The 5,367-nt window shown below is 40.2% G+C and overlaps 1 pseudogene; it reads left to right on the forward strand.

Annotated features, from left to right (window-relative positions):
* The first annotated feature begins 4,597 nt into the window (after positions 1-4,597).
* LOC139436217 (non-histone chromosomal protein HMG-17 pseudogene) lies at positions 4,598-4,870 on the forward strand (annotated as a pseudogene).
* The last annotated feature ends 497 nt before the right edge of the window (positions 4,871-5,367 follow it).

Consider the following 5,367-nt stretch of genomic DNA (forward strand, 5'->3'; position numbering starts at 1 on the left):
CTCTACACTTTTTCATCCTTGGTTCTCTGCTAAACCAGTAAAATGTTACGTCTGACTTTAATATTTTTGTTTTAGATACTCGACCCTCCCTGTAATTACTAATTAGATCTCCTCCAGGATCTAAATTTGTCTCTGAATTCCACTGCCCTCAGCCAAATCTTCCTTCCCTCCCCCTCTAACCCGCAGCACCTCTGAGCTTGCACACTCAGTGCAAGCACAGTGCACACTGCCTCCACTTGCCATAGGGGTGTTTGTCTTCCTTCTCCCTCCAGAGGCTGGGTCCTCCAGAGCAGGGACTCTGTCCTCGTGCATCCACAGCCCCTAGTAACATTTCTTGCACTAATGCATTTTTAGCAAATGTTTAATTGGTTCATGGAAAGCCGCCGCCCCACACTTTAGGCCTCTCTTCAACTTATACCCCCAGAGCATTCATCATTCAAGGGCCATTTTGACAACCTATTGCCCTCCGGATAACGGAGTCGGTTTTGAGGATGAAGTCGGTTTTGAGGATGGAGTCGGTTTTGAGGATAAAGACACAGCCTGATCTTGAGAGAGTGAGAATCACTTTTGAGGGTGATTTGGGTGTGAATTGGGAAATGGCAATATCCTTTTGGGCTGCCCCCTTCTGCACTGATGTTTGAAATCAAATCTATTTTGAGTAATTCTTCATTCCCTTTTCTCTTCATCACTAGACACAGAGCTCTTTTCATGCTACATTTTTTATCTAATAAACACTTACTAGTTACTGGACTTAGACAAGTTATTTAATATCTCTGAGCCTCAGTTTCCTAAAATTTAAAATGGGGTTAATAATATCTGTGGCCAAGGTTTAAATGCTATAAGGAATATAACCCAGATGTCAGCTAGGGTCTCTCTGCCTTTTAAAATCTAAATAAAATAGATTACGAAGTATTGATTCCATGGATTGTGGAAGGCCCAAAACACTCTCTAAAAGTTCTTCAAATTATCCACATTCCCAGGGACTTAATTTTTATGCTCACCTTGGCACTAGTTTTCTAAATGCTTTGTTTCTGCCAAAATATTTTTGCCCAACTTTTGCTTACGTGGCTGTTCCTTCGTATCTGCTGTTTCCCCAAACTAAGGACCCTGTCATGAACCTGAAACTCCTTCTTCAAGGTGACCTGAGTACAGGCTTGTGTGTGTGGTAGAATATTTACAGCAGGTTTATGCAATACAGGGGTCTCCCACTGTTTATTAACAGTCCTTAGAGGCTGCTTCATCTTCTCACAACTTTTCTAGCTCTTCTCTCTCTACCGCCATTACCTTCTCCTCTCCTCCTGACATCCTCACAGGAGCAATGAAAACTAACTTCCCTGAACTTTTTTTTTACACAGACCACCTTAATAACTTATTTCCACTGTTTGAGTTCTTGCCAATGATGAGTCCATTAAGTCTCAACTTCTACCCTAGAGGCTTATCTAGAAAAGGCAGTTTTATCTTTTTGTTGTTTTTGTGCTTTTGTTCCCCCTAAAAGGGATTTGGATGCCAGCTATCAAGATATAATCTTTCCTTTTGTTTATGTATTTTTCCTGTTGCCTTAATGTTGTCATCATGATGTTGTCAAAGAAAAAACTGCACCAGACAATGTTAAACAGGCAAGGACGGCTTTATTCAAGGGCTTCTATAGCAGGGCAGAGTAGAAATTTAACCTCCATCAAAACAAAACTTGCTGATGTCTGAGAATGGGTTGGAGGAAAGGGATTTACTGAGGTTATGATAGCTGCACTTGGTTGAGAATGTTTTTGGTAATTAGGCCACTTACAGTGGGTGGAGAGCTAGGAGAGAAGAGGAGGGAGATAAGGAACTACCTAGTTAGGAGCTTCTCAGGTGCCTGGGTAGCCCTGTTGAGAGGGACAGGGGAAGGGGAGCAGGGGAGTGAGATTGATATTTAGAATATTTAGGGTCTGCAGTTTTCTTTTTATCCTTGATGTTGTTGTTGTTGTTGTTTTCTTCTCAGTCCCACAGCTGCAAGATTAGTTTTAAGTTGTCAGGTTGGGGGAGGGAGCATGTCGGGGCCTGCAAGGCATAAGGCTGGCAGGTCGGTCAAGAGAAAGCAAAACAGTTTTGATTAATGACTACTCCTGCTATTGGAGCTACCAGTACTGGAAACACCTGACCGGCCTTTGGGCCAAGCTTCTTACCAAGATGTTGAATAAAACTTAGTTACAACTAAAAAAGTTCAGCTGTATCTCATGAAATGCCAAGGGCCTTCCGGAAGACTGGATGAAACCTCCAAGCCCAAAGGGAAATGACCTATTATTTTTCCTAGAACTTTTCCTGTCCCTTATCATGGGTTGTGGGTTGCTTTGAGGAATGGTAGTAGGTGACAGAGGAGAGAGGAAAAGTTGTCAAATACTGTAATTGGAGAGGAATGTTTGTTACATAAACGTTGGTAAAAATGGACTCTTTCAAGCCAGGTTGAAGATATCCTTAGTTTGCTTCAAAAGAGCCAACAGATGTCTTATCAATAATTTTTCTAAGATTTTGTAAATTAGAATAATCCCTAGGTTAAGATTACACCAAGTTTGGGGTGGGCTGTAACTACTAAACTAGAGCTCTTGATATTGATATCATTGTAATCTAGCAGGAAAACCTACACATAAACTAATTAAAATAGAATATGATAAAAGCTGTGATAAAGATAGTAACAGAGTGCAGGGCGTCCTCCAATTTTTATATGACATAGATTTTAGGCTTCTTACCATCCTGATAACTGATTCTCTTCAGAACACATTCTAGGTGGTTTATCGATTCTTAAAATGTGGCGCTTAGATTGGAAAAACCATTCTCCAGATAAGGTTTGGCTAAAACTCTTCTTCCTCTCTCCCTGCCCTTCTTCTCCTCCCATTCTCTATCTCTTGCGTTCTCTCTCACATCCCGCGTCTTGGACCTCTTATCTCTATTAATGCTATCTGGGTATATCCTTACAGCACTACTAACATGGTTTGTTCAGATAAGCTTGTGATCAATTACAGTCAATCTTTCTCACAGTAATAGTTGCCATAGCCAAGCTTGGGATCTCTGAGCTTGAATATACAATTTGTGTTTTGAACCTAAATATGAGACTCTTTATCCTTGGAAATTTTCATGTTTTTGTTTTGATACAGCATTTCAATCCAGTGAAATAATTTGGACCCTTGAATTTCATTCTTCCTAAACTAGTACAATTCCATACAAACCCCTAATACTGAAGCATAAAGTGCCTCACTGTGCTACCCTCTCCTTTAGGGAAAAATTAATAGGATTTGAATTTATTCAAATGAACCTGGATTTGAATCCTGGTTCTATTTCTTACAAGCTGGATAACCTCAGACAACTTATTTAACTTCTCTGAGCCTCAGTTTTCTCATCTGAGAAAAATAATAAGCCCTACCTTATAAGGTTTTAATAAGAACAAAAGAAGTGATATTTGAAAGTGCTTAGAACAGTATCTGGCACTTAGAAAGTGGCACAAAAATTTTTTTAAGTAAATAAATAAAATAAGTGGGTTGAGTCCATAATAGGGACATGTGGAGACTTGCTTTAGATTTAGTGTCATGGCTCTAAATCTCAATTCATATCTGTGATATTTAATATGCAAGTTCCATGACAAAAGAATCATGTCTTTTTGGTTCACTCAGTACCTAAAGTGCCTGGAAGAGTATCTGATCCTAGTACACGATCAATAGATATTTGTTGAATGAATGGGTGACTAATGAATGCCAGTCCCCTCTAGGCCATACATGCCGCCATCATTAAACCAAGCGTGCATCTGCTTTCCTTGCCAATGAAAAACAGAAAATGGAGGTAGCTATGACTCCAGGATGCTTTCAAGGTTATGAATAAGATGTACCAAGAGATATCTAAATTTAATTCTAGTCTTTCTGATTATTTGCTTCTTGTAGAGCAGGGGTTCTTAACCCTTTTTGTTCCATGCACCCCTTTGCCAGTCAGGTGAAATGAAAACTACTATAATTTATTGCATACATTCATAATTGAAGGAAATGAAAGATTTCAGTTAGAGGTCAGAGAAAATAATGATAATAAGTTGGTTTTTTCCAATTCAAGCTCACAGACCCCTGGTTAAGGACCCCTGTTGCCCTGTGTAGAGTCAGCACGATTAACTGCATAAGGCAGAGCAATCAAGACCTTTGCAAATAGATAGAGCTTCAGTGAGCTCCATTCACTGATTGTAAAGCCTTCAGGACATTTATTTATGATTTAATGCCCCACCTACTTTCAAAATAGATTAAAGTAGCTTACAACTATTGAGGCCCTTTTTTTTGGAGAAGTTCACTAAAATTGGCAAAGAAATATATGTATGGGAAACATGGCATAAGTCAGATACTATAATTAAACACTGAGTTTGGTCTAAGATTCTCATTAATCTAGCCAAAAGGGCTAGATTGAGACTACAGTTCTCCTGGTTGAAAAGAAATTATAACATTTTTCTAGAGAGACATGATTTCTCTGGCCTTAAATCCTAGAAGAGATTTACCTGGCAGTGTGAAGAAGAGGCAAGGATGACCCTGGACCGACCAAAGCCCACGTGCTGCTGCATCCCCACACCCAGTGCCCACGTCCCACCACCCCCACCATGCCCAAGAGAAAGACTAAAGGGGACGTCAAAGGAAATAGAGCCAAGGTAAAGGACAAACCACAGGGAAGATCTGCAAGGTTATTCACTAAACCTGCTCCTCCGAAGCCAGAACCCAGGCCTAAAAAGGCCCCTGCAAAGAAGGGAGAGAAGATACCCAAAGGGAAAAAAGGTAACGCTGATGCTGGCAAGAATGGGAATAACCCTGCAGAAAATGGAGATGCCCAATCAGACCAGGCACAGAAAGCTGAAGGTGCTGGAGATGCCAAATGAAGTGTGTGCATTTTTAATAACTGTGTACTTCTGGTGATTGTACAGTTTGAAATATTATTTTTCATCAAGTTTCATAAAAACGCAGAATTTTGTTTTACCTTTTTTTTTAAAGCAATGTTGTTATTAGCACAGAACACTTCATTGTTGTTTTGGGGGGAAGGGGCAAATGTCACTAAGAGAATATCCCTGAAGCTGGATTAATATGGGAGAAAACACCTTTCCCCTCTAGTTTTTTGAGAGACTTCCTCTTTACTCCCAAGAGAAGGGAATCTCTGACGTTGATCAACATTATTCACCTTGGCACAGAGGCCATGAGGTACGGAAAAACTAAAATTTGTTTTTATATCCTTATATTCTCTTCTCTCTCTCTGCCTTCAGCATATACTTGACTCCCTTAAACCCAGAGACCTGTCAGGGCCTGACCCAAAATAAGTTGGTTGCCAGGATGTCACGTGATCTGGACTTTCCAGTGATGCCATGGAAATGGCATTCCTCAA

The sequence above is a fragment of the Dasypus novemcinctus genome, chromosome 13 (assembly GCF_030445035.2).
Source record: "Dasypus novemcinctus isolate mDasNov1 chromosome 13, mDasNov1.1.hap2, whole genome shotgun sequence".
Classification (NCBI taxonomy): Eukaryota; Metazoa; Chordata; class Mammalia; order Cingulata; family Dasypodidae; genus Dasypus; species Dasypus novemcinctus.